The sequence below is a fragment of the Scleropages formosus genome, chromosome 5, assembly GCF_900964775.1.
Source record: "Scleropages formosus chromosome 5, fSclFor1.1, whole genome shotgun sequence".
Classification (NCBI taxonomy): domain Eukaryota; kingdom Metazoa; phylum Chordata; class Actinopteri; order Osteoglossiformes; family Osteoglossidae; genus Scleropages; species Scleropages formosus.
Window position 1 is genome coordinate 11,629,067 of NC_041810.1, and position 21,098 is coordinate 11,650,164.

The following is a 21,098-nucleotide window of genomic DNA, read 5'->3' on the forward strand; positions in this document are numbered from 1 at the left end:
CCTGGCCCTTATTATCCTTTAAAGCAGAAGAGTGATGCGTTGAGCTTCCTCTGCTGAGACGCGTCCGCTCAGACGACGAGACTGATTTGCTTTTTACCCCGAAGGACCGCAGCTGAATAGCACAGAAACAACATGAGAAATAATGAAAGTAATTACGAGGAGGATGTCACTGTGCGCCTCTGTTTCACCGTGTTTTACGTGCCGATGTTCTCCGTCACACTCCCTCCCGCCGCCGCTTTCTGATCCGCAAAAGCAGGACGGGCGTCTTGGGTGTTGAACGCATCGCGGGGGGTGTCGTCTCCTGCTAGGTGTGGCTGAACCAAGAGCATCGTGGGAAACAGGACTCCACGTACGTGAATCGTACAGTTTGGACGACGAAGGGGCACGAATTAATTGACACCAGTGTGAACCCCCCCCACACACACATACACACACCCCACTCCTCCCTGGTCTGGGTTCCCTAAGAAGGGACTGAATCAGACAGAACAAAAGTGAATTTTTCTAACGAAAAAATGCAAACACTTCCCCCCCGGCCCCCCACATAGTACCGCAGAGGGGCCTTCAGATGTGCTTTGTAATAGAACACACTAATGTGTGTACAATCACTCCACAGCTTCTCAGCAAACAGGAATGTGGGCTGTGCTTCCGTGAAGAAAAAGAGGGGGATGATGAAACTTTTTTTTGTTTTTTTTCACTCTTTTTAATTTTTTTTTTTTAATGGTTCAGTGGTAACATTGTGACGAAGCCTTTCCTGTTATGTACGGCGGGCTCTACCTGCCGGGGGTCCCGTCCCTCTCCTCCCACCTCCCGCGAGCTAAATTCAGACCCGGCAATCATTCGTCTCCTTTTCATCCCATCGTCTGTTGGCTCGAGAAAAGAGAGAAGAGCGTTTAGCTGAGAATCGCGGGGCCCTCGAACCGTCCCCGCACCCCCGGTCCATCTCCTACACCTCTCATCGTCCTTCAAAGCAGGCGCCCGGAATGGCAGCGGAGCCCAGGTGTGTCCCGAGCTGATAACACTCCGGTGCCTCGCGCAACCCGGCGGAGGGAGGGAGGCAGGCAGACGGGTGATCGGCGGTGATGTAGGGAGGGACCGGTCATCCCACACTGTCCTGCCGGTCTGTTTGACATATAACGCACATCACAGTTACTCACTGGGTCACTCAAACTGTGTTTGGTTCCATCTCCGGGCCACGTGTGTGCTGGTCTGTGTAGGTCCCGACGTCAGCTGAGGTATACTTTATTTGTGAATAAATTAATCCGTACGTCCATTCTCACCAACTGAGTTCACCCAGGAGTTGTGGGGCACCAGTGCTACCTGCTGTGCCACCGTGGTGCCCCTCCATCGGTTCGGTTGTTTATTAAATATGTATTTTGTGCTGCATTTAGGCGGCGTGAGGGGGAGAAGGTTCCGTGAATCGTGTGTCCGGTACGAACGCAAATAATGGCTCTCTCCCGCTGACGCTTTTATGAGTGCTGCTCAATTCGGGGACTCGATACCGCCACGTTACGGTGCTAATGGATTCGCGGCTAGTAGCTCGCGCTTGCCGTCCCGTTCCGCCGCCTCCGGAGCCGCTGTGTGTGCGTTGGACTGATAAGTACCGCAATTCATTTTCCTCTTGGCGGAGCTGAGTAAAAACTGCACCGCGGTAATTGCTGCAGGCCGAGGCGGCGGCGGCGGCGACGGCGGCGGCTAAATGTGCCTGATTGCTTTCTAAGCGCCGACGCTGAGCAGTGAAATACGGCGTCTTGCCGGCCGAAGTCCTGCCACTCCCTCCCCTCTCCTCCACTTGGCTTCTCCGCTTTGTCCTTTTGTTGCAGTTTACTTCTCCCGTTACCACTTTCTTTATCTTTTGTTCGTATTTAAAGGTTTCAGTCGATGCTATGATTGCGACTTAGACTCCCGGATAGTTTTCTCCCCTCGCGATATGAAAATCATCGGGAGTTTTGCACCAAACTTTTTGTGACCTATCAAAACCATGTAGGCTTCCGCGGTCGGTGTCAGCTGACTGGGGTTCTAAGTCTTCTGGATGAGACCACGTCTTTAGGAAACTGGTTCCGACGTTTCCCTTCCCATGTTGGAAGCAGATGCAGATGCTTCCAACATGGGAAGCGAAACGTCGGAGCCAGTTTCCTACACGACGCGGCCTTTTTGTGACCTGGGGCACGGAGCTGTTTTGAAGTGCATTCAGCCTTAGGAAATTCATGCCCTTTCTGTTCGGTTGCGCCTCCGTCGTCACGTGAACCTGCTGCAATGGCCGGAAAATTAAGAGGCGAAGTTCCGCGTCGCTCACAACAAGTCGCCGGTGAGAGAGATGGAGATGGAGGTGGAGATGGAGAGGGAGACTGAGCCACGTGCTGATGGCACCGCTCTCTGGAGTCCTTCAGGGGGCAAGGAAAACACGGGGAAAATGTGGAGCGAATGTTCTCGAGGGGCGCCGCACGAGCACAAACATCCCAAAAAAAAAAATGTGTCCAACACGAAGGTGATGTTCGCATGTCAGAGCACATCAGCGCTGTGTACAGGAGACCGGGAACGACTCCTGGATTATTCATAGGATCTTCAACAAAGGGGCCGTTGGACCTCTTAAAAATGGACCTTTTGGCTCCTGCTGCGGTGGCGTCACACTCAAAACCACTGCGCAACTTGGTGTTCGTGTGCTGCGGGAGCCACGTTTCCCTCAACTGTCCCAAAGCATTGACATTTACACCAGTTGCTGAGCTAAGAGAGGCTGCAGTGGTGCAGCGGAATGGACCGCGTTGAACCGGGTCCTGCTTTCCAGTGGGTCTGGGGTTCGTGTCCCCCTTGGAGTGCCCTGCAACAGACTGGCGTTCCGTCCTAGGTGCGTCCCCTCCCCCTCCAGCCTTACGCCCTGTGTTGCCGGGTTAGGCTCCGGCTCCCTGTGACCCCAAATGGGAAAAGCAGTTCAGCCAGTGTGTGTGTACTTGACTTAAAAACAATAGGAATCTGGGCTTTCTTTGCAATTCAAAATCAGTAAAGACCCCCCTCCACATTAGTGTTTGCTTTAGTTCCGTAAAAAAAAATTAATATAATCACAATAAATGCTTTGTAAGGCTTCCATATTTTAATTCTCTTTGGCCTGCATGAAAACTCCTGATCAGCACCGATTGCGGTCCGTGCGACAAACACGTGCAGCTCTCAGCATCTTACTGATCTCCAGCGCTCAGGAACACCAGGCAAGAGCTGTAAACACTGTGGAAGTGATGGCAGTCGGTACGGCCCCACACTCCCATTCTGTTTGGGTGTCGTCTTGAGCGGCACGAGGATTGCCTGCGATTGTCTGCAGTGAAACAAGCAACAAAATACATTTATCTGCCACTTTTCTCCAAGGCCATTTACACCGTGAGGTTTGTACACTAAGCTCCTTGCACCGATTTATTAATTTATGAAGCAGGGTCATTTTTACTGTTACGTGTCAGGGTAAGTGCTTTGATCTAAGGTACTACAGCTGCAGGTGTGATTGAGGAGGTCCTTGATTCAAAGCAGGGAGACACGGCGGGTTTTGCCAGGTCCTGCTCTCTGGTGGGTCCAGGGTTCGAGTCCTGCTTGGGTTGCCTTGCTGTGGACTGGCGTCCCGTCCTGGGTGTGTCCTCTCCCCCTCCAGCCTTATACCCTGTGTTGCCAGGTTAGGTTCTGGCTTCCTGCAACCCCACTTGGGACAAGCAGTTTCAAACTGTGTGTGTGGGTTCAAATCTCATTCCTGCCTTGGCATAAAACCCAGCAGATAAATATATCTTTATATAAATATGTGAGTGTGTATAAAATCGGGACTGAAAAGAGTGCTTTTAAATTTCCATATTTAAGCAAAGTTGGTGAAGGGGTAACTGGTACATGTATATATGTATATATATATATATGTATGTATGAATAAATTTCTGTTCTTTTACTGATAAACATGATTATTGTCTTTATTTAGGTGAGGTCATTCAGTGTGTATCATTCATTTGTCATCTTTTTCGAAACTTGTGTAATAGTCGTGTGTCATTACGACTAAAATCACAGCGCACCCAATTTAACTGAATGTTTGTCACTGACTAATTTTGTAATAATAACCCAAAGCATATTTCACCCTTTTGGTTCAATAAGCACCTAATCATTTACACAAATATGGGTCCACAGGCATTTAGGGGTAAAGCAGCATCTGCTAATGGAATTAACTGAAATAGCCTGAAAAATTCTCCCATAATACTGCAAATTCTCATTTTTAAATAACATAAACTCTAATTTGTTGTGTTGCTCTAAGGAGAATACAGTTATGGTGTTGTTATTTTTCACAAAACAGATCAATAATCTTGGAAGATTATTAAAAAATTCCCAAGCAATTTCTCTGCTTAACTGCAACTGTTTCTGCTCATGTTTTTCAGATTTTTTTTTCCATTTTATAAATAGCTGTAAATAGTCTTCATATTTGTAAATGCTATATCAGAAGATGGACAGCATATAATGTGGACTGTTGATGTGATCTTGTTCATTTATTGATTAATTTTCCTGCCAGTGTTGTACACTCTTATTATAATTTACACTTTTTTTCTCTCTTTCCTTTCAGTTCTCTTCCCTGAGACGACCACAACAGGATGAACGTTGGACGAAGGTGAGCGTGTGCCGCAATGACCCTCACGCCAGAGGCTCGGGTGGTCACGACCTTTAGGGTTGCGTCGTCACAGTTTGTGGGGCGGCCGGGGCTCTATTCCCGAGCCGAGGGCGCAGCCTGTGCCGTAGGCAAATGTGTCCGAGCGCAATGGCGTGAAGACAGCGTAACGACCTCCGAAGGCTCTTCGCTTGAATATGTCAGCAGAACCCGTACTTTTCTTTCTCGATTTTTATTTTTAATATCGTGGAGCCCGTTGTCAATGACAATCAGGCACGATATTAATCCCGGGTGCTCCTGTCATGCGCAGCTCTCTCACTGCGGTGGCCGGACGTGTCGGTGTGTTTGGACAGGTGTGGGTCACTCAGGTTTGGGGGAAAACACAGTAAGACACACGATCATCCATGAACCCAGGATGCCTCAGTCACGTTGTTTTGTTTAGAGTCCTTTTTGGCCTCGGCCGCTGAGCTCCGTTCAGGACCGGTTAACAGTAGTGGTTGGGGTCGACAAAATCTCGGGTTCTGATGGCATTTGGATCCAAACTGCAGTCAACTGCTTTTGTTCGGAACCGGAGCTCAGTTCTTGAAGTTGCCCGTTAGTTTTCTGCAGGGACATGGTGTCAGATAATGTTCTCATGTGGTGGGTCCGTGTTGCTGGTTTTACAAATGGTAGAACAGTTGGTTCCATTAGTATTATTATTATTATTATTATTATTATTAATCACCTCAGTGCTGTTTAATGCACCTCACCAGCTCTCACCAACACAACCTGGGCCAGTATCTCACCTGTGTCTGTCATCTGTCCAAAAGAAATCTGGATTTTTAAACTAATACAAACAAAGCTCATGAAATATAAGCAGAACTTAAGGAAATTTTGGATCCTTCTCATTTTGAAGTCTTTACATTTGTATTACACACACACACTTTCTGAACCGCTTGTCCCATACGGGGTCACGGGGAACCGGAGCCTAACCCGGCAACACAGGGCGAAGGGCTGGAGGGGGAGGGGACACACCCAGGACGGGACGCCAGTCCATCGCAAGGCACCCCAAGTGGGATTCGAACCGCAGACCCACCGGAGAGCAGGACGTGGTCCAACCCACTGTGCCATCGCGCCCCCCTCTACATTTGTATTAATTTGGCATTTTTCTCCAAGGTGGCTTACATCTTTAAGCTGCTTTCAGTGATGAACCAATTCAGTCAGCAGGGTAATTTTTACTGCACCAATTCACCAAGGCAAATACCAGCAAGAGGTGGGATTTCAACCCAGGTTGCAAGGAGCCAACAGACACACACAAACACACACACACACACACACAATTGCATCAGTTAATAATGTGACAGATTACACACACACGCACACACACACTTTCTGAACCACCTCTCCCATACAGGGTCGCGGGGAGCCGGAGCCTAACCCGGCAACTCAGGGCGTAAGGCCGGAGGGGGAGGGGACACGCCCAGGACGGGGTGCCAGTCCGTGTGACAGTTTAGGTCAATGCTTTTAATATGTCGATTGTTGAAGCTCTTTGTTCAGCCCAGCATCTTCAAGCCGCTTGTCACCATCCAAATCCATGGAGAAACAGATATTAAAAGATATATATATATATATACTGTATATATATATGTGTGTGTGTATATATATATATATATATACACACACACACACACATATATATATATATATATATATTTTAAGTTGAAACAAGGGCTGCTTTCCATGATTGCTTATATGTCACATAAGTGCTGCACTGAAATATTTCAGAATATAAACTATCCGGAAATAGGGTGGCGTACAGTATATTGCCCAGCACACTACCATCAGTCTTGTAGCATGAAATTTCATTTTCAGTCATCTGCAGCGGCCCGAATGCGACACACAACATGTTTGGTCACTCAATTAAAACCTCGACGGGAGAATAATGATCCGTTTCTCAAAGGCTCATAAAGCAGAGATGGAAACGCTGCCGCCTTAAATCTGCTAACTGCTCTCGTGCGCTGATTGAGTCGTTTCTTTCTTGAAGTAATTAACTTTTCACTGGAAGGTTTAATATTTTATGGTACATTTTAAATGCTTTGTGAAGTTACCATATTTAGATCATCCACTGTGTTTTACATGATGCAGCAGGTTGTCAGCTGATTAGTTAAAACTCGTGGTAATATTTTAAGTATTCCCTTTTTCTTGGATTTATTAAATATAAAGTATTGATTGCAACTCGTGGTATCCATTCCTCCTGTCATCCCTGGAAATATTGAAATTATGTAAAATTTTTGCAGAGGTGGAGGAATGTACGGATGTAAAATGCAATGTTTTAATTACATACACGCATAAAAATGTCGTCTGCTTGTATCGTTTTCTTGCCTCGGCGAAGCAGGTGCTGAGAAGTGTCTGGCAGTTTGTGCGCGGGGCCAGATTCCGTCCCGACTCACACAGGCGAAGCGGCGCTTCTTCGCTCTGGCCTCTCAGCTCCAACTTCCACGCACTCTGGGTAATTAGTGTATCTCAGGTTCCTCCACGTGAATAACTGGTGATTAAAGTGTGAGAATATTACAGTGAGAGAGCAGAATAAGGGCTGAACTCACGGCGGAAAATGAATCATCTCTCTGAGCGTCTGTGTGTGTGTGTGTGTGTGTGTGTGAGAGAGAGAGAGAGAGAGAGAGAGAGAGAGAGAATCTCAGGCCTCGGCTCCATGCGCTCACGCACACGACGATGTGAATATGGAGGGCGGCATCATCCCATCAAGAAATGTCACAGGTTTTTCACCTCTCCCTTTCGGAGCCACTGTGGCAGATCGCAGTAAGAAAAGAAAACCATGAGAAAACCGAAATAAGGCCCGTTACTGACCTTTGCCACGGACACGGAGAAACCCCCGTCAGCTGCGAAGGTACTAGAGGTGGCAGAGACCTCAGTACCTGCTTCCCTCAGCACCCGTACAGAGCGCTGTCTTATTATTCTTCTATTTGACACTCTTTTCTCTAAGGCAACTTACAGTGTGAGCGAGGTTTGTACACTGATTTACCCATTTATGCAGCATGGTATTTTTTAATGTATCCATTCAGGGTAAGTACCTTGATCCAGGGTACTACAGAAGGTACCACAAGCCCATATCTTTAGCTAGTGACACCACTCTAACCACTGCACCACCCGCGGTATAAATGGGTAAATCACTGTAAGCAGCTTAGTGTACAAACCTCACGCTGTCGGCGACCTTGGAGACATGTGTCAGCAGAATAATGTCTGATACTGAATAAATGCCAGAAAACATCAGAAATGTGTCTTTAACATTTCTACTTGAGGCTTACCGATTCGTGGTCCACCGTTCACGGTCCAATTGCCTTCTCACGTGTGGTCGCTGCGCGGCGTGGACCAACCGGCATCTCGCACGACTCTCTGCAGAAAGGATTGGAACATCTTTAAATAAAAGATGACCTTCCAGCCCGGTGAACACGATAAACTCGGCGCCCCCGTCCCTCCCTGGGCTCCGAACCCCTTGCGCGGTCCTTCGGAGAGCGACGGAACCCGGCGACCCGCCCGTGGCTGCGAGCGCCACGAAAGCCCTGCGGAGAGCCGGCGGCGGCGCTGACATCACCGGAGCTATTCATAACCTGATCGGAATTGCAGAGAGGCGGCAGCGGAACGCGGTAAAGCGCTCCGTGGGCCGACGACGAGGGAAGGCGAGAGGTTCAGCGTTAGATGCGCGTGAGCAGATTCTCATCCTCGCTCAGGTGGATCTCAAAAAGTGAAAGCGTGTCTGAGGAGCCCGAGAACGTCCCGGACGGGTGGCGCAACGGTGCCGCCTTCAGCCGAAGGTCGGAGACGCTGCCCAGCGGAGTCTTTCCTCAGGAATGGCGTTCGCTCAGGATTAATGCTGTTATGGTTCCTCCAGCGAGACACGGTTCGAACTCGAGTCCTTTGACTGCCAGGAGGCGGCTCTAACCGCTACGCCACCTGCTGCCCCAAAATAAATAAACCCAGACAGGGTGATGCGAACGTTTTTTTTAAAACAAGCAGCCTGACCGCTGTGAGTTGTCCCGCTTACTGCACGGGCGCTTTCCGAAGAATGTCATTATCATCCATAAAACCGCTTAAAAAAGGCCTTCGAAAGTTTTTCGGAAAGTTCCACATGCGGTAGCCGAGGCAGTCATTTGATCACCCTGACAGCCAGGAGCAAACCTGCGGCTGCTTTTTCGCTCGACAAGATCTTTATAGCCGTTACTGTCCAGCGCGGGCGTGTGTACGGAGTTCCTAAAAATAAAGCTGAACGTGTCTGCCTTTATACACTTATTTATTTATTTGACTATTTCGGTTCATTACCGGGGTGATGTGATCCCATTACGAGCATGTGGACATTTTCAACCATGTGGCACGAAGCCTCCGGTCAAAACTGTGCGGTAAATGGCATTTTCTCAAGGAATTCATACAGCTGCACAGTTCTCGTCTGGGTGATCCCGTTACCCGAGGAGGTGCTGCTCACGTCCTGTGTGTGAGGGATCGGGGACGCCTGTTGTGTGTGTGTGTGTGTGTGTGTGTGTGTGTGTGTGTGGGGACATCTGTCATTGCCGTGCGTTACGCTCCTCCCGCGCCGCTCCTCCTGCCTGTACGCAGTCGCGATTATCAACGTCGCAGCGGTGGTTGCAATCCGTGGGTAAATATGCAGGAAGGAGGATTTCATTACAATTTATAGGAAACAAAGAGGCGCTCCGAAGCTGTCGGCATCAAATGAGAAGCAGAATAAAGCACGCTCCTCGTTTAGAGCCCTTTTTAGCCTCGGCCGCTCTTTTAAATGGGCTTCATTAGCATGCATTGTGAACACGACCGTAACAAGATGCAAGTATCTTCCTATACAAGTAGGCCTTCTGCTTTTCACTCTTATTTGTACTTTTTTTTTTTACTAAGAAATGTGCTGATGAATCCATCAGGCCCTCCACGCTGGCCTCGCTCCCATCCAGATGTTCGCCTGCCCCCCAACCACACCCAGGTGATTCACTCCTCAACGACCGCGGCTAATTTCACGGTCGGCCGCCCGGGGCAGAGGTCAGAGCCGTCAGAGCGGAGCTCTATTTTATCTCATATTGACACGCTTACAAATTGGGTGGAGACCGGGCACCGCGAGCACTGTAAATACACCGCCCGCGTGGGGGTGGGAGGAACGGGGGCGGTCGTCTTTCTCCTCGACGGCAAATGACACATCAGCGAAACAGCTTATTCGTGCAGTGTGCGTTTTAACATAGAGGAGCGTAACATGGGAGTGAAAATTAGTCGAGAACGGTCCTACCGAGCAGGTGCATCCACACATACGTAGCGATACGCTGTCATACGTGAAGCCTCTTCAGCGGTAAGAACCAAAGCGAGCGGTGCCGTTCGGCCTGGCCGCTCTCCGGTGCTCGACGGCAAAATGAAGCGCCGCGAGCGGCAGCACGAGCAAATGGCACATGGTCACCGGGGTCAACAGCACCGCAGACAGAGCGAGCGTGTGTTACGCTCCCCATCACACACACGCACAACAAGGGGTGAAATCGCTCTCTTTCACACCCCTGCTGATGGTAACTGCCTAGGCCACCAAGGAGACACAATAACAGCGATTATCCACACTTTGCTAGTGTTGTTACGCTGCTCAGGAGGCCCCGCGGTGCATCGCGGCGTGTCCGATGGGCCCCTTCGTGCTGTATAACTCGATCAGTCCGGTCGCACTCGATGCTCCCGCCATAAAGTGGCACCCCCCGCTGGGTTTCCGACAGCTGGTGCAGCCCATCGCTTTCGGCGGAGTCCGCCGCCGCGCGACGTTGGCGTCGCACTGCAGGCCTGGTGTTTTGGCCCCAAGATGTTGCCCGAGAGCCAGGAAAATGCAAAGGAAAAAGGTCAGAGAGATGGGTAACAGAAGAGGACCGCTGGTTACCAATGGGGGGGTCGTACATACTGCCAGTTAAGGGTCCAGGACTGAAAAGAGCAGGTTGCAGGTTCACGATGCCCAAAGCTTCTTACTTTGTGATTTTTATTGCTTCTTGCAAGTTGAACATGGTAACTTGACCCGCTTTAGAATGGAATTATTTATCAGTCATCAGATGACATATCGGGTAGAGCTGTTTCCTTGCAACCGGAAGGTCCTGGGTTTGAACCCAACCTCTTACTCTTAATAGTACCGTTGATCAAGGTACTCGTGCTGAATTGATGGTTAAATCACTGTAAGTAGCTTAGTGTAAAAACCTCACCCTCTAAGTCACCTCAGACTTACGAGGTGTCAGGTAAGTAAGGAATAAATGTAATCATCTCATTTCTTTTTAATCGTGTGACGCAATGCTGTGATTTAATCATAACGAACATGTTTCATTTGCGATGTCATTTTTTTTTTTATCAGTACAGTATACTGTTCCGAGCTCAGAGTGGAAAAGTCGATGTTGAAGTAAAGTTTGCAACGCAATCCTTCACTATCACAAAGACCGAAGCCGCTCAGAGACCGTGAGCATCGCGGAGGCGGAGCAATTATGACCATTTATGATAATAAATGACACATTCGATGCAGATTTTTCTTTGAGCGAATCTTTCCCTGAAGTGCTGAAAAATAAAGCAACTCGGAGGAATGAATGCTTAAAGGCCTTCCTAAATGCAGAAAGACACATTTGCCTTTTAGCGAGGGCAAAGGAGTATTATGAGCGTATTATGGAAATCTGAATATGGTTATTTGCAAAGAATATTAGCACAGCGCCTCCATGATGATGGATTGTCGCCCCTGTACTTCACCGTACGGCGATGTGGATGAGGTGCTACAGCTTCCCTCCGCGAAGGAGAGGAAAACGAGTCGGTAGAGAACGACAAACGGCGTTTTTTTCTAAAAGTCGTGTTTGTTTTACACGTAAATCCTGCATTATTAATGTAGTGGTATGGAGAGTTTTAAGCAAACAATGCATCTCAAGCCGATTATTTCCTTCTCGCTTGTTATAATGCATGTAAGTGATTAAACGATGAGACCCGACCAGATGCTCAAGAGGAGTTCAGCGGCATCTTTAATGAATTGCACTTGAGATAATTATTCAGAAATGAGTCTGATTAATTATAGGCATTCGGATTATCCGGTAAACCTATGGTGGGTGTCGGAGGCCTGGAACTGAGAGCGCGAGTGGAAGTGGGCTGTGTGAGATGGAAAAAATGTACCGATGACAACTAGACGTAGACGGACGTCTTTGCCCTCCACTTAAGGATTTAACTGCTTCTTTTGGGCAAAAGAAAAAAAAAAAAAGACATTTTTTTGCTTTAAATATGCACAACGTTTTTATTGATTTATTTATTTTTTTATTTAGCTGCTTTAAAGTCTATATGCCGGTCTATGTTTTGCCTTCAGAACCCGAACTGGGTGGACCGAAGGAGAACAGCAGACACGGTCTCTTCCCAGGAGCCGTAACCCCGAGGACGGGCATTTATACATGTGAACGCTCTGCCCGTTGTGTTTATGCTGCATTTTTCATCACGATGCGCTGCGGTTGGAAACCGAGTGCATCTCTAGCCCAGAGGAGAGGCGCTACATCACGGCGAGAGCTGCTGAATGATGGCCAAGGCCATCGCTTGTGAGAGATGTTGTCAAAGAGACTAATTCGTACCGCGGGCGCTGGCTTCCACCGCTCTGTCCGTCGCGATGCCGTTGCCGACACCTCCTGCCTCGTGGCGCCCAGAAGATAACGCTAACTGTACGTGAGCTCTGCTTCAAGTGGACCGCGAGCAGCACGTAACAGCAGATCTTCTTGCCTTTTCCATGCAAACGCTGTGACAAATTCGAAGCACCCGGAGTGTGAAAGGAGCCTGAGAAGGTCGCTCTTTGGGAAACCGCTGCTAATCGGATATGAGGAATGGTTTCTGGACATGTTTGTTCCAGGCTGTATCTCCTAAGGTTGGAAAAATCTACTGTGTCCCAAGCTGTTAGTGTTCAGCAGCAGTGCAATTTAAGCAGCATCAGGGATGTGCGAACAGTGCGTCCTTCAGCGTGCGTGAGGTCACAGGAAGACCCCGTGCCTCCGGCTTGAGATGGAGTCCGTCGCTGGAGCGGAGCTGTCCGAAGCAAGAGAAGAGGCAGGGGGTCAGGAACGCATGACCTTCCACACTTGAGCTGATGTGATCCAAAGATTCAGAATCAGCAGCTGTCTGAAGCTGCTGCCGTTTTTAGTTAAAGATCTCAGGTTAAACAGCAGTGAAGTGTCACTCGTTCCACAAAATGCCCATTTTTACACGTACGTTTTCGTGTAATTTAGCAAATATTTTTTTCCTAAAATGAGGTTCCGCTCAGAGCAAACAGGTGTATCAACAGGCAAGGGATTATCGACGCGCAGCTTTTGTGTCCGATGCTGCCGGTTCACATCCCTTAAGTAGCTCCTATAGAAGTGACATTCAAACAGCAAATGCATAGACGATCATAGCAGCTGGTGTTGGACTCATTTATGGAGCTGTGAGGAGAACAGGAGAGAAGTGGTTCTGATGGGGTTGAGACCATTCTTGAATGCTTGGGGGGGACTCAGCAGCTCTGAGGGACAGAGGGGGCTAATTCCACCACATAGGGACCAAAACTGAGAAGCTGTGGACTTTTGATTTAGGATGCCCTGTGATTGGGACCACCAGGGGACCAAAACTGGAAGAGCTCAGTGCTCTTACTGGGGTCCAGGGAGTCATCATGCTGAGACAGTCATCCCACTAAGTCACTGTACAAATGAGCTGACAGGGAATGGATGCTCAGTTTGGCAGCAGCTGATAGGCCGGGGCCTCCTCTGGTGTGTGTTTTCAAACTCCGCACGAGTCTCACATTGTGTTTCACACATCATGTCTGACATCCCAGCAGGAGCCCGAACGCTTTCTGCCTGCAGTGGATGTTAATTCCGCACGATGTTAAAGCAAATCCGTGAGAGAAAGAGAGAGACGGTGTTTGTTAGCATCGTTCATGGCCACATGGCTGAACATCAAAACGCAGATCTGAAAACCGAAACACACGAACACACCCAGAAAAGTGAGTCTGTATATTAAAACAAAGAGTTGAAATGACAGTTTTAGTTTAACAATAGAATACGGCACAATGAAAAAAATGCGCAAACTCTCAAATTCTCCAAACGTTGTTTATTATAATTTGTCTTTCCGACCTGCTTTATTATCGAAGCTATGATTTCAATACCAGAGTGTGTTGTGTTCAGAAGGTCAAAGCAGAGTTAGACCAACACCTCTGTTCACTTTGAAAGAACTGCCTCTTGTTTTCTCCATATTCAGCTCTTCTCTCCAGCATCGTTTATTGGTGCTTTAAATGATCTGCCTTTAAGTCATAAATAATCCTCGCTCGCACACCTGCGTGTCAGCCGACGGCGCGCTATACACCTCGCGTGGCGGTGTGCCGGGGCGGCCGCGCTGATTAGCGCTCGGCCGGAAGCTGACAGCACTGTTTAGCTCTGCTATGACAGACATTTTCAATTAAAACGAGTAAATGGCTCCGGCGCTATCTGTCCGCGCTGCCGGAGATCAGTGCCAGTCCATCTTGCCGTAAATCTCCTTTCCCTTGTCACTGTGCGGATGGCTTGTGGCGCCTCTGGGAGAACAAGGCCCTCCCTCCCTCCCTCCCCTGTCGTGTCCCCCAGTAGCTCCTCGATGTCTCGGGCTGGGTAACGGCAACCCGGAGCCTAACCCAGCAGCGCAGGGCCGGAGGGGGAGGGGACGCACCCAGGACGGGACGTCAGTCCATCGCAAGGCACCCCAAGCGGGACTCGAACCCCAGACCCACCGGAGAGCAGGACCCGGCCAAACCCGCTGCACCACCCCCCGAGGACCCCCGCATTCGCACTAAATTATCTGTGAACTCCGTTCGAAGACATTATTAACGAAAACTTTGATATCCCCCCTCCTGTCTGTAGACTTGTAAGATCACATGAAAAAGATGTGGAATGGACAGTGATTATTTGTACACATTTGAGACGGAAGTGTATTTTATTGCTGTCAAGCACCAGCGAAGCGCCCTGTACGAATGTGTTTCATTCCAGTCTCTCCATCTTCCACTAGAAAAGTTAGCGTTTGACCTGCATCATAACTGATGGATTATGGCAACATTGGGCAGCCCTTTCGAACCTTTTACACAGTGCCACATGATAACCCTTCATATTTTGTCCTTGTGTTGCAACCTTGTGTTTTATTTGCCTTTATTAGCTTTTTCTTAAGAGTACCAGTGTCCCTTTGTTGTGTTGCTGTGACCAGTTCCATCAATCTGTTAACTTATGCTATATCAAGTATGTAAATATACATAGGCTGCTATAATTTAAATGTTTATTGATCATGAAGGAAATGGCACAGGGCTACACGTGCACAGGGGGCACTGTGGTGTAGCGGGTTTGGCCAGGTCCTGCTCTCTGGTGGGTCTGCGGTTCAAGCCCTGCTTGGGGTGCCTTGCAATGGACTGGCGTCCCATCCTAGGTGTGTCCCCTCCCCCTCCAGCCTTACACCCTGTGATGCCAGGTTAGGCTCCGGCTTGCCGTGACCCCGCATGGGACAGGCGGTTTCAGACAGTGTGTGTGTGTGTGTACATGTTCACAGACACAACAGCGCTGTGATGGAAGACACTGGAACAGGTGAAAACAACACCAAGACAACACACGCACAAAGGAAAAGGAGCACCGAGAGCTCGGCTGGACCAGTACGCCGCTGGACACATGTCCAGGGATGCAGTGAGAGCACTGGGTGCCTTGTCTGGAGACTGTAGTGCAGATGACATCATATCACACTCCACTTCTGACTTAGCAAGTAGAATGGAAAGCGACAAGCCATTGCACATACGGGAACTCACGTACCTGCACAGGTACTGTGGTGATTTCGCTGTCAAAGCTGCCGATCCGCTCCCAGACTCCCTGAATTTACTCCGGTCTGAAACCAGGAAGCCCAGCACCTGTCCTCCCCCCCGACTGCTGGTGATGTTCATGCGCTCGCACGCCAAAACACATTCGTGGTCACTCTTCCGGCACCTTGACATACCCGCACAGGCAGCCTCTCCAAGGGCTGGCAGCAGAGTCCCTACACATGTAAAACCACACCGCTGTCACACAGTCATCACAAGGCTATCACACAGCTGTCATACTGCGAACACACAGCTGCAGTGGGATCAAGCATCCGAGGAGGTGACAATTAAGTCTGCTGATACATGCACGCACTTTGTGGAGCTATTATTGATGACTGCATTAAATACAAGCGATGGCACTGTAATCAATGTAATCCACGCTGCAACGTTCACGTGTGCAGTTCGGACTTCATGCCGCAAGAGACGAGCACAAGCGTGAGATAAGCCGCAAAATGGGGAAAAGAGGAAGAGCCTCTTGGCCCCCGTGCGTGTCGTGCACTTAGTGCGCTACAGCAGAGTGTGAAAACGTCCTCCTCGAGTGCTGAGACAAGCAGGAGCGCAAGCCAAATGTCCTTTCCCCCAGCGGAGGCTCCGCAGAGCCGTTCCATTGGTTTCCACATCTAATCACCAAAAGCACCTTGGGTGCGTGCCCTTAAAATACAGCGCCACTGACTGAAAATCCATTATTCGCCGCGCCGACAAATTAGCCCCATTATTATTCTAAATAGCGTTATTAGAATCAGATTTGACAACACACCTTGGCCCGAGATCCATCTTGTTCAACATGAAGGCGTATTATGAAGAGGAATTATGTCTGATGATTGCATGATCAATAGAGACCGTACATTCAATTCACAGCTCTGAGCTGCGGAGGCGCTTGGCCAGCTGGCCGAACGTCCGAAGGTGGCTTAAGTGCCAACACCGAGCAGTTAAACACGTCGCAAGAAAAAAATGGCCTTACAAGCTTATTTACTGCAAGGACAAAGTAAATTATCTAGTATTCGCCAGTCCTTTTTTTCGTTCTGACAATTGAAAACGTACTACAGATTTAGTAGCTCTTCTTCTTCTTCATATAATAATAATAATAATAATAATAGAACTTTTGGCATTATGTTAAACACACTCAAAAGCAAGGAAAGGACCTTTTTTTTAAGGAAAAAAAGCTATTATAATATAAACGCTGGATGCTGATGCGTGTTTTAAGACAAAGTTCCTCTCGGTGGGTTACGTAAGGCGCACGTGCCTTTCTAAGAGACACGGGAGCGTGATGCGGCCTCTTCTGCTTTAACGCGGGACGTCTTGTCGGGACCCAAAGCGGCGCTGGCGTTCAGCTGTTTCTCACACTGCATTACGCTTCGCCTTCGCTGGAGATGAATCCCGCATCTGATGCTCCCCACCCCGGGCAGCGGAGACCCGCTGGCCGCACACTTCGCTTTCACCGGGGACTCGGCCCACCGTTCGCTCCTCCTCTCGTGCGTTTCCTCTCCTCTCCAGGCGGAAAGTGCGTTTGCTCACAGCTCAGCCAGAAAAACTGAGGAGACAAAGTTTCAGTTCGAGAGTCGACTCCCTTGAGCAAGTGCCGTGGCAGAATAGAGGAAATTACACTGAGCGAGAGTGACTGCTGGAAATGGCGGCAAACGCAACGAGTGACACAGCGAAACACAGACGAGTAGCAGCGTCAGTGCTCAACTCGGAGAAGACGTCATCTGCAAAGTGATTGTCATCATCATCCTCATTACTATTAGGAAGGAAGCATTTATTCGTGGTTTCGTTCCAGAGACCCGTGGTGGTGATCTCCTGTCATCTTGAAGAGCCGCTCTAATCTGAAGGTTCTGTGAAGTGAGCACCGCCTGTGTCAGACCCCCTCCCCCTCCCTTCCCCTCCCCCGATACTCGCTCAGCGCTCTGGCTGGGGAGGGTCGAACCCGCAGCAATGCCCCCGGGCAGCAAGTGCGATATGATGTTTGAGAGGACGACGCGTAAGATGCTCACGGCGCTACCAGCAGACGCTACCAGCAAAGGATCTGCTACAAGTCCACAGGATTCCGCTAGGAATCATCGGTGCGAGGGCACGAGGGCCTCGAGCCGCGTCTTTAGCCGCAGGCTGGCTTCGCTGCAGATAAGAACGGCTTCTGGGGACTTGTCTTCGTGGACCCCTCAGGAGAGCGGGCAGCCTTTCCTTTTCCTTTTGCTCATGGCTCTTGTTGGTGTCCAGCCGCACCCGCGTCTGACACTTTGCTTTGAGTCTAATTCTTTCGGTCGAAACACGAGTCCTGCCTTATTAACTGCGCTGGCAGAGAAACGCTTCTCGTCTGAATCCTGGTCAGATGGCGTCTTCGCTTTAGAATGGAGGAGGTTCAGAGTCACAGTTCTGGTTTAGGGTTCTTACATCTCCATGTCCTCTTCACATGAACCCGAGTATGTTTGACTATCGATGTTTTTGCTCAAATTCAAAAGCAGTAATTGTTGCAATGATTTTGAAGGGGTCTCTGTATTATCTGTGTGTGTCCACTTGACATGAGTTCATGTAACTGTTTGTAGGTGTAAACATTAGACATCTAGAGTCTGAAGTGGACTTATGGACTCTGGGTCTGTGTGTCTTCCAGGTCTCAGGGAAGAGGATGTTCCACTGATTTTCACACCTCCAATCTCAAGGTAAGGCACAGATTTCTTTTCTTTTTTTTTTTTTTTTTTTTTACGTAACATATTATCGCTCTAAGCAAATGTGACTTTTCTTTCTTCTCCACTCATTGTAATTAAAGTGGAAGACGGATCATTTCCATTTTTCGTTAGAAGTGTGGGCTCAGTGAGGACTTTCTTTGAGAAGGGCCAATGAAATGTCCAGATGGTCGTAAGCAATTGCCTATCTCCATTTTGGTAGTTAACCTGTCCCTCTTCTCAGTTGGAGAGAATTTCATTGAGGGGTGGAGATGCACAAGTACTCAGAAGTACTCTGTTACTATGGTCATACACATACTTCTTGTATAGGTTGCTCTGTTAGCTGGTTCTTACCATTCCTGATTCTACGATCAGGTGTTCAGTTTTAGTTACCAAAGTCCATAGTGCCCACAGTAAGAGCAGTTATCTTGTCTTGTCATCAACTTGACTTAGGGTTACCATAAAACAAGTTAATCTGAAAGATTTTTCTTTTTTAATTTTGTGACCATTTCATTTTAATTCAACAGAGGCCGTGTGTGACTTTTTATAATTGTCAGCATGAAATTGGAGAAAATGAATGAAAAGAAAATACTTGGTTCCGATTGCAATAAAAGTCCTTCCTGTCCCATTATAATTCAAAGGAAAGAAGGCAGTTGAAATAGCCTTCAAGTAGCAATTTCCTTGAAGTTTATGATAAAATGCCAGTCATTCTGTCATGGTCCTGGGAAAATTGCCTGTTCCCATGCAGTAATCTCTTATATATTTTATGACATCTGCACAATTTTGCACCATAATGTTAAATGCAACAAAGAAAGCATCCATTTAAGCGGTTCTGGTTTCATTTAACAGTCTGTGTAGCAGCAGTCAGCAGTGATGAAGGGCTGAATGCTGCAGTCTGGAGCATAAGAGCTCCTTCAGTTAGATTTGTAATAAGTACACTTTAAAGAGCGGAAAATAATCAGCTTATTATGAATGGGTTTTATTGTTAAAATTTCTCATTGTCTGACCGATGAAATGTATGTTTGTGGCAAAACTAGACAATGAGCTCGATGTACGTTTTCACTGGCTGGTCCGCAGGCTGAGCTCTGCACTTCTGTACGTTGAAGCTGTGGGCATTTCATTTGAACTATTTGGCATTAACCTGTGTAAAGTCTCAGGTTCATTTACTTTCAGGCTAACAGAAGGAAAAATTTTTCTGCCTAACATTATGAAAAAAGTGTGATATTTGTAGGAAGAGTGAATCCTCGAGGCAAATAGCACTTCGTATTCATGAACACCCAGTGCTGCCACTAGGGGCACCGCTGAGCCACTTGATTGCCACAGAACTGTGTCCCATTAAGAATGTCTCGCTAAAGGTAGCAGGCTTTTAAGAATTTAATGTATGATTACATTTGCCTTTGAAGGCTGGTGTTGGGAGGCTTCTGTGTGTTTGTTCACTTTCATAATTAATCACAGCTAAATAATTAGCTTCACCCTGCAGTGAGTAAAAGGCAAAGCAGCTGGAATTCTGAGCAAAAAAGACTGATGTTTCCAAGCTCTGGCTCAACCAGTATCATATTTACCTGAATAAGATTGGAGTTGGGAGGCAGTAAACCAGTACTGAGTATATGGATGGATGGATGGATGGATGGATGGTTGAGTGGATGGCTGAGCCCTCACTATCCATCCATGGTGGACATCTAAGGGCAGAAGATGGGCAATCTGATATTATTATGTACTAACGTACCCAACGTTGTGGATTTTAGTTAAATATAGTTCATGACTTCATCAGTTAAAGTTTCAGATCATACCTGAACACTCTCACTCATTCCTAGCCCGGACTGTCCCAGAGTCACTAGGTGCAAGGCTGGTCTGTCGTAGCTTACAGAAATACACACACACACTGACAGTGGCTGAAACCACATGTCCCAAGCAGGGTTGTAGCAGATCGGAGCCCAACCCGGCAACACAGGGTGCAAGGCTGGAGGGGGGAGACACACCCAAGATGGGACGCCAGTCTGTCCCAAGGCACCCCAAGAGGGACTCGAACCCCAGACCCGCCAGAGAGTGGGACCCAGCCAAAACCACCGCACCCCACTCACTTACACAAATAGTACTATAATATTATATTTGGTTAGACTGCATGTAAAACCAAAAATTCCCATAGCAAATGTGCCTATTTGGAAAAGCCATGTAACCTTGTTAGTTCCTTTAAGAACGGCTTCTTTGGGGCACAACTCTCCTTTATAGCCTAGACCGATAATAAAGTTTTGTGACACAGTCAAATTCAGCCCCCCCTCTCCCAACCCATCTGTCTGAGAGCATGCAGTAGAAGTTCACGACATTGGTCTTCCCAGTCGTTCCTTGGAACAGTGCGAGACAGTAAACCCTACGGTTCCTGGGCCAAGAAACCCGTTTCGTGCAGAGACGTTTCCAGCAGTTGGTGTTTGTGCTGCTGTGTGAAAGTTAGTTTGGTGCTGCGCGGGTTGTCTGCACATCTGACGCACAGCGGTCTCCTCCTCGCCTCTGTTACAGACGGCCCAAGGTCTCCCTCCACCCACAGGTCTGAGTGTGGAAGGCAGAGTCAAGTACTGTATGTGTCAGTGAAATGAACGCACGGGCACGTTCAAGAGCCTGTACACAGTCTGACCCAGAGTGGCTGGTCTCGGCACCAGTCCGCAGTATCCTTTCTACCGCATCCTCGGCTCCTTTTCAATCAGGCGCCATTTTCCATGGCTATGATAAAATTGCTGTAGATATACGCTGAAACCTGCTAAGTGTAAATGTGGTGAAACATTGACACAACAGCTTGTTCTGCTCTCCGCCAGTGAGGTAGCATGTGTGCTGTGTGTCGCGCTGCTTGTCATACTGCATTGTCTGCCTGGGTTCCATAGACTGTGACACACTCCTGTTGAGACGGATCTTCAGATTGTCATGCGGAACAGAGGACACGGAGGAGGCTGGACCCAAGTGCAGGATCGTTTATTCCAAATTAAGGGATTAGGCTTGT

At 48.3% G+C, this 21,098-nt stretch overlaps 1 protein-coding gene across 25 annotated transcripts in view; it reads left to right on the top strand.

Moving 5' to 3' along the window:
* The window catches only part of LOC108938752 (receptor-type tyrosine-protein phosphatase delta), a 325,780-nt gene that overhangs the window by 116,723 nt on the left and 187,959 nt on the right, over positions 1–21,098 (top strand). For all 25 annotated transcript variants that reach the window (XM_029251986.1, XM_029251996.1, XM_029251991.1 and 22 more), the window contains exons 6-7: positions 4,568–4,612; positions 18,058–18,106. The gene's annotated coding sequence lies outside the window, so the exon portion shown is untranslated. The remainder of the gene's footprint in view (positions 1–4,567; positions 4,613–18,057; positions 18,107–21,098) is intronic.